An 8,810-nucleotide genomic window follows, 5' to 3' on the forward strand; every position below is an offset into this window, starting at 1 on the left:
CCCCGGGTCAAACGCGTGCGTCTCCCCAAGAGCGGCAGGCAGGAGCCAGGGTAGCAGCGAGAGGTCTAATTGAATGTAACTAATTATTCACTCCCTTAAATGGGCCTGGGAGGGACAGATTACTCACTCTGAACTGGGGAGACGGGGACTGGCCGGCTGGCAAACAAATCCCGGGGCCTGTGGAGACGGCGCTCCTTGGAATACTAATTAGGGCAGGAGAGACCGGATAAGATCAGGGACAGAGAGGCCTCCCCTCCCTCCTCCTCTGGAGAACGCTGGGGGTCGGGAGGAGAAACGGAACCTTGTGCGAATCTAATTGGAAGACCCCAGGGAAGGGAGACTGGGGGGGGGATGCAAAGCTGAGCGGGGGCGGCAGGAAAGCGAGAGCTAATGCTTGATGGGAGAGGAAGGAGGGCCTGGCAGGGCCAGGGACGCAATGAACGCAATGAGCCCGGTGGGGGAGGGCTGGCAAGTCCCCTCAGCCCCAGTAGAGCTGGGGACCCAGCTGGCCCCAGGAGGAAGCCCTCCCCCAAGCACCACCAGGTGCAGAGACCTGTGCCCGTAATCTGCATGATGCCCGATGTGGGTTGGCACGTGTGTGATCTCCGATGAGGACAACTGAGGCTCAGCGTGGAAGCCATTCATCACCCAAGATGACGGTGGAGAGGGCGGCGGGGCTCAGTTCTGTCTGGCTACAAAGCTTGAGTGCCTAACCCCTAGACTTCCCCAGGCCGTACCCCAGGCCAGTTAAATAGACGTTCTGTGTGTGTGCGTGTGTGCGTGTGTGCGCGTGTGTGTGTGAGTGTAGGAGTCTGGGCTTTCCTATGCTTTTAGAGCGTCCTTGGTGATCCTAACACTCACCCAGGACCAAGAGCCACTGGTTTGGACTCCACTTCCGGATTAGAGTCCCTGCTCCTGCCTCCCCCAGCCATGGTAGTATCCATTCTTCTGCTCAGCCAACCACCCAAACGACCTCCAGGCTCGAGCCTTACCTGGGACCCCGAGTCTGATTTCTGGAGCATGAAAGTTGGGGCAGGAGGGACTGTGTACAATAGGGTGGAGGTGATTGGGGTAGGGGGTGGGCATGGGTGTCCAGGAAGGTGGGGGTGCTGGAGGGTGGAGGACCCACAGATGACATCCTGGGCAGCTCCTGGAGGTCAGAGGTGAGAGGTCAGTGAGGAATTGTGCGGTGTGCTTGCAGTCTGGGGAGTGGCGGGTGTGGGTGGGGACAGTAACCACTTTCACATTCTGTCATTTGATCCTGACAACAGTCCTTTGAGGGAATGTGCTTGTACTTGCTGTTGAGCAGAGTGTGGCTCAGAGAGACCCAGTAGGTGACCCGAGGCCACACAGCAGAGCGAGTATTCAGTTTCTGGCTCTCCTCACTTCCAAATCCCATGTTCCTTTCTGCTACTCTGCTTTGATTCTCTCTGCATTTGTGATCTCTAGCAGGTGTTAGTGTGGGCGTGCTACTATTCTGCATGTGTGTGCTTGTGTGTGTGCGTTTTCCCTCCTGCAAGGAGCGAGTTGTTGACAAGCCTCCCACTCCCGCCCAGCACAATGCCTCCTGCTGACCAGAGAGAGGAGGGAAGAGGAGGCCCCCACCCCTGCTTCTGCGTCCTGCTCCCCTAGCCAGCTCAGCACCCACTTGGCTGAGCGGAGGGGCAGGGAAGGCAAGGCACCCTGCCAACCCAGTGACAAATAGCCTTGTTTGTAACAAGGTGGAGAGAACTCTGCTAGTTCTTGGGCGGGAAATTCCCCCTTTCCCAGGCTTCCCAGCTGCCGCCCTCGCTGCCCCTGCCCCCTGCCCCCGAGAAGATGGCAGAGAGAGATGGACGGCTGCCCCTTCGCACACACCTCCTTTGCTTCCCTGCCCCTCAAGTGCGGGCACTTCATGGGAGCTTCACAGAGGGGCAGCAAATTTATGAGCCTAACACCGATTCCCCAATCACCTCACTGGCCAATCCATCTTTCTGGAGCCAGGGATGAAATGAAATTATTGTGAAATAAATCTGTATGGATGATGGAGGGGCAGAGGAGGGTGGCGGCAGGGGTGTGAGCAGCAGAGGCAGCTGGGGCTCAGGTGGGACGGCCATTGCCACACCCCCTTGGCCGAGCCCTAGGGACTTTACTGACCTTCCTCCCTTGGAGATCTCTGGTTGGGTGAGGTCATGCTCTGTACCCCTAACTCCCCCTGGAGCCCCTGCCCAACAGGACTCTTATCTAAAGGGCTAGATGCAGGACCCTCGAGCTCTTCACGGCCTTAGGGGTGGCAGAGACGGAGACAGATGAAGACCGAGGTCATTACGCACCTGTAGTTATGGCCAGGAACTAATTAGAAGGGGCATGGAGGGGTAGGTCCTTGCAGGTCCCCCTTGTGCCAGGTGTGACCTCTTTCATTTCCGGTAGTGGGATAGAGCCAGGGGTGAGACCAGAGTTGGGGTTGCTCAGAGACCTTGAGGGTACCTTATTTACCGGTGGGTTTGGAAGTAGTTCAGTATTTTAGCAATTTCTGCAGTGAGATTGGTGTGTTCCAGCTGAGCACAGGCTCAGAACAGGGTGGGGGTGGGGCAGCATGTCCCAAAAGCCCCAGTGCCCCCACTCCCTCCCCTTTGCCACAGGGACTGGGTATCGTCCCCAAAGACCCTGTAGGAAGGCCGGGCTTTAGGCTGGTGTGTCAGAAGACAGGCCCAGAGATCAGAGCCTTCCTGCTTCCTCTCCCACCTCAGCAGCTCTCAGGGGACCCCCTGCACCCCGAGCACTGAGCTGGAAGCAGACGCAGCCATCCGGCTGCGATGTGATCATTCAGCCTCCTGAGCAGGGCCAGCTAGCCACAGGGAAGCCAAGTGCTCCCTCTGCAGCTGAGGCTCTGCTGAGGCCCCCAGGCAGGACAGACCCTACCCAGCCTGCCCTGTGACCCCTCCCAGCCTCTTCCCAGGAAGGGGCACATGGCTCCAGGGCATGAAAAGGCCAGAGAGCCAGACTATCCACAACTGTTGATGTTGCAGGCTGGGGTGGTGGTGGTGGTGGGTGGCTGGTCGGTGTTTGAGTGCAGCCCCAGGCTCAGGATAGGTGAGGTGGGGGTGGTAGCTAGACGCAGAAGGCTCTGGAAGCAGAAGGCTCTGGAAATGAGATTTGCCTTGTTATCTGTGCTCGCTCAGGCCGAGGGCCTTGGGCATTAACCAACCCATCCAAGAAGTTAAGGAGGGGGGCCTGAGGGCTGAAATCAGGCCCCAGTGGATAGAGCACCTGCTGGAATGTGCGCATGTGTGTCCCTAGTCGCTGGGTGTTCTGGATTTGTGGGGTTTTGTCTCTGAAAGTGCACGTGGGTTTTCCTTGTTAGTGTGGCTGTCCTCTGGAAGGATGTGCATGGAGGTGCTTTGCTTCCTGTTTATGTGTGTGGCTGGCATGAATGTGAACCTGTCTCTTGACTGCACGTGTGTGTGTATGTGCACGTGTGTGTGCATGCACCTACTCACTCCCGATGGTTTTGTTGGTACATGCCCTGTTTATGGCCCAGCCCACTCAGAAGCCTACAGGCCCAGGAATGGCCTAATGGACAGAGCCAGGTGGGCAGGCTGGCAGGTTGGCCTGCACCCAGGGGGTCGTCTGGGTGGAGCGGGCCCTGGGGATGGGCAGGTCTGGGCATCTTCCAGAGGCACCGGCCTGGCAGGGAACAAAGGGGCAATCAGTTGAGAGGCCCTGAGAGCATAGCTGATTGAGGAAGAGGAATTAGTGAGGAGCCTCGTGGGGCCCTGCAGGAGGCCGTGGGCTGTAGGGGGCCCCTGGCGTCCTGATTAGGAAGGGGAGCAGGTGCAGCTGGGCTTTCCTGAGTGGCAGAACAGTGGGTAGCCAGGGAGCTGGAGGGGGGATCCAGGATGTCCACGATGGGACAGGGACAGACGGATGCCTTGGACAGAGGCCCTGGACTGATGACTTGGAGAGGAGCATGGGGTCCTGAGGAGGCAGATGTGCCAAGCAGATATCTTCATCCTCCTCGGTGGGCTCCATTTTCAGCCATCGTCCTCAGCGAGAGGATGACTCCTGTTACCCGGAGCTTGCTGTGGGCCCAGATAGGTGTGGGGACTTGCTCCAGATCGCACAGCTACTACTTCAGGTCTGTTGGACTTACCATCCTCATTTTAACCATTAGACTGCCCTGCCCCTCCGCAGGCCTCTGCTGCATCGCCAGCGGGCAGAAGCGATGGGAAGACAGATTGCCGGGACAGAGGAAGCAGAGTTTGCCAACCCACCCAACCAACAGAACAGTCGACTCAGAGGTGGGGAAATGCCGGTGCTGGAAGTGTGCAAGGAGTGGCTCACTGACAGAGGGGTTCCTTGCTGGACAGACGTTTGGATTCTATACTGTCCATCCCTGTGATACGGATTTGACTCAGAGCTCGTGGGTTCAAATCCCAGCTTTACCGTTTACGCCCTGTGTGATGCTGGACAACCTGCTAGATCTCTCTGCGCTTCAGTTTTCTCATCTGGAAAATGGAGCCATGTGAGACTTGAAGCATAATTCATGTGAGGTGCTAAGAGCAGGGCTGAGCACAGGCTAAGCTCTCCAGAAGTTCCAGTGCCAGAAGAGTGTGAATGGGGGAGGTGTGGGGGTCAGAGCTGGGCCTCCGATGAGCAAACAGGTGGTGAAACAGGTGTTTGGCTGGAAGGCTGAGGCCTGAGGGGTTGGGTGGGGCCTCAGGCCTCCTGAATTCATCCGGGTTCAGGCCTCTAGTCAGTCCCTCACGTCTCCCACTGGAGCCCTTACTCCAGCTCGCTCCCTGTGTTTCCTGCCCGGTGTCTCCTGCCTCCTCCATTCTCTGCTCCTTTTTTGTTTTTGTTTTTGCCAGAGAGTACATGAGCTCATTGGAGGTGAGGGTGGTGGGGAAAGGGAGAGGAGCAGAGGGAGAGGGAAAGCACCCTCCATGGGGAAAGGCCTCTCTGCAATCCCTTCTCCTCCATTTGTCCCTCCTTTTGGGATTTTGGGCACGCACACCCATATGCCCAGCATGGTTCTCAAGCTGTGGCTCCAGAGCTCACACCTTATGACCAGCCATAGATGGGACCGGCTGCCTCGACCACCATGCCACCAGCAGGCCCACCTCTGCCCCCTTTAATTTGGCCATGTCACTCCCCCTCTCCTCTCTGCTCCCTCAATGCCTCCCCTTTACCTATGGAAGTGGTTCTCTTAGTGTACCGGGAGGAGCCCCTGGAGGAGCCCTGACCTTAGTAGGCACATGATCTGGCCCCCTGGGAACCTCAGGAGGACATCCAAGTTAGTGCTGCTCTGTCTTTCACACCTCTTGCAGAGGGAGGTCAGGTTAGGCCGAGAGCCACTGGCAAGGAGCTGTGTCTGGCTAGAAGTGATGAAGGCCAAATTGTTCCGAAGTCTGATTTCTTCATTGTTCTCTTCTAGAGACATGGTCTCCTCTGGGCCCCTGGGTGCCACACTTTCTGGTTTGCAGTCCTGCTTCGCTGGTTGCTTGCCTTCCAGTCGCCTGTTCTGGTGCTTCCCGTGTGGCTGGTCTTCTCAGTGAGGCGTGTATCTCAGATCTGCCGGAAGCCCCCCTTCCGTGTGGGGCTCTGTGTAGTCCCAAGGCCTTAAACTCCACCAGTTCACACATGCGTCTCTCCAAGCACACATAAACTTCCAGCTGCCTTCCCAACCCACTTGCGTATCCAACAGGTATCTCTAAGCTAAAAGTCCTAAATGGAGCCTAGCGCAACCCCACCTCTGCCTCTCCTCTCGCCTGCCCTGTTTCACCAGGTGGCTAAACACCTAGGAGTTATCCTGGATTCTCTTCCTTGCCTTTCTCCTTCGATTCATCAGCCATGCCTGTCAACTTTACCTGAAAACATATGCTGAAATGGGTACTTTAAAACAATTTTTTTTAAGAGAGATTTTTGCTGTAGGGCATGTACACTTGCCAGAGAGAGAGAGAGACAGAAAGTGAGAAATCACCCCCTGAGCGGGGGATGGTCCTACTGCAATCCCTTCTCTTCCATTCTCCTCTCTGGATTTTGGGTACATGCACACATGCACCTGGCATGAGTTTGAAGCTGCCGGGTGTGGAACTTGAACCATAGTCGGCCATGTGGGAGTTCAGTGATTGACCATTTATGCCATCTGCTGGTCCTGAAATGGGTACTTTTCTCCATTTCATCAGGCCCCATTTGAGCCTCATGTTGCATTGGCCTGTGTGGTGTGATAACACAGAGCTCTGATGCTAGGCCCACGTGGGGAGGTCCAGGTTCGCATCCCAAGGTCTCCGTGTACGTACCGGGCTTGCACGTATGTGCCGATGATCTGGGCTGGCTGCGGCTGGGCGTGGGTCACAGTGTGTGGACCCCGTTTGGGAAGGCTGTTGATCTCTTTCTTGGAAGAAATAAAATAAAATCAACTTTTAAAAATAATTAGGGGCCAGCAGGTGATGTGGTGATTAAGGGCACTGGGCTCCCACATGACCGACTGCAGTTCAAGTCCTGGACCTGGTTTCTCACTTTCTCTCTTTTTCTCACTCTGTCTCTCTTTGGCCAAGCTAAAATAAATAAATAAAATAATTAAGTAAAGTAATTCTTAAAAAAGATGGACTAATCAAGGGGCCAGCAGGTGGCGTGGTGGACTTCCATGTGGCCAACCACCATTCAAGTCCAGGACCCAGTGACTTAAAACTCACGCTGGATGTGTGTGCGCCCAAAAATCCTGAGAGTGGAATGGAGGAGAAGGGATTGCAGCATGGCCGTTACCCCTGAGGAGTGATTTCTCACTTCTTGTCTCTGTCTCTCTAGTGAGCACACACACCCTCTAGCAAAAATCTCTCTCAAAATAAATAAATAAATAAATAAATAAATAAATAAAAGAAAGGACTAATTAGGTCATGCTTTTTTTTTTGGAGAGATTTTCACTATAGGGCGCGTGCGCTCGCCAGACAGACAGAGAGAGACATTAGAGACAGAAAGCGAGAAATCACCCCCCAGGGGGGATGGTCACGCCGCAATCCCTTCTCCTCCATTCTCCTCTTGGGATCTTGGGCACGCACACACATGCGCCCGGCGTGAGTTTTAAGCCACCGGGTCCAGGACGCGAACCGCGGTTGACTACGTGGGAGTCCAGCGATATAGCCATTACACTAACTGCTGGTTCCCATTAGGTCATGCTTTTACACTGCGCAAAATTCTCAAAGGTATTCCCTTGTGTCTACAATAAATCCAACCCCTTGGTCTGGCTAACAGGGCTTGCGTGACCAGGTCTTTTTCTGCCTGTTTCTCCCACTCCATCCCATGTGACTCTTCCCCTTGTCCATCTGCGACCGTAACGTGGCCCCTTTCCTGTCCTGACACTCCGAGCTCAGTTGTCCTTTAGTCCCTCTACCTGGAATTTCGCTCCCTTCACCTCTGCATGGTCCGCACCTGCTCCGAGAGGCTGTCCCTGACCATCCAACTGTTAAGGTGCTCCCAGACACTCCCATAGCCCTCTCTTCCAGCTCTTTGCAGAGAATGACTTTAAAAAAATTTTTTTTAGCAAGATTTTTGCTATTTGCTACTGGAGAAACAGAGACAGAAAATGAGAAATCATCTCCCACCCCCCACCCCAGGGGGGATGGCCACACCACAATCGCTTTTCTGCTTTCCTCTCAGGATTATGGGCATGTGCGTACATGTGCCCAGCATGAGTTTTAAGCCACTGGGTCTGGGACTTGAACTGCAGTCAACTACATGGGAGTCCAATCATGTAACCACTACGCCAACTGTTGGTCCCTATAACATGTTCTTTTTTTCAAATTTGCCAAGAGAGTATGTACACTAGGGAGAGAGAGAGACAGGGAGTAGGTGAGGAATAAGAAAGCGTCCGCCTACCCCCAGGGGCATGGTCACAAAGCAATCCATTCTCTTCCACTTCTCCCTCCTGTTGAGATTTCGGGCATGTATACACATGTGACTTGACATGTTTTTCAAGCTCCTGGGTCTGGGTCTTGAATCACACTATTGGCCCGGTGGAATCCAGCTGTCTTAACCATTGTTCTACTGGTTGGCCCTGGACATGACATTTTTGTTTTCTTTCTTTGGCTTTCCTCTTTTCTCCACCTGAGTAGGAATGTCACCTGCTTTCTTCCTTGCTGTGTCCACAGTGCCAAGAATGGTGCATCTGGGTCATGGATGATTAAGTATTTGTTAATTAAATTAATAAATTATATTTCTTTCCACAATGATCTTTAGTGCATAGCAGGTGTACATCCCATTTTAGATATAGTAATATAGTTTCCTTCTGAGAATAAAATAAACAAAAAAAAATCTGGGAAGAGACTTGTATCCAGAATACATAAAAAACTCCTACACCTCAACAATAAAAAGACATACAATTTCAAAACGGACAAAGGATTTGAACAGATATTTCTCTGAAGAAAAGATACAAATTGCCAATGGCATGGGAAAAGCTGCTCAACATAATTAGTTGTTCGGGAATTGCAAATCAAATCCATAACGAGAAACCACTTCAAACTCCAACGGGACATCGTTTCACTAGAATGGCTAAAATGAAGAAGGCAGACGATAACAAGTGTTGACAAACATGTAGAGAACTTAGAATGTTTATCCATTGCTGAAGGGATTAGAAAATGGTGAGGCTGCTTTGGGAATTTCTCAGACAGCTAAACATGGGGTTACACCATGATTCTGCAGTGTATCTCCTAGGTATATACCCAAGAGAAATAAAAATACACATCCACACAAAAACTCACACACGAACATTGACAGCGGTATTATTCAAAGTAGCCCAAGACTAGAAACAATTCAACTGCCCATCAAATGAG

Source organism: Tupaia chinensis, unplaced genomic scaffold (assembly GCF_000334495.1).
Source record: "Tupaia chinensis unplaced genomic scaffold, TupChi_1.0 Scaffold000602_1, whole genome shotgun sequence".
Lineage (NCBI taxonomy): Eukaryota > Metazoa > Chordata > Mammalia > Scandentia > Tupaiidae > Tupaia > Tupaia belangeri.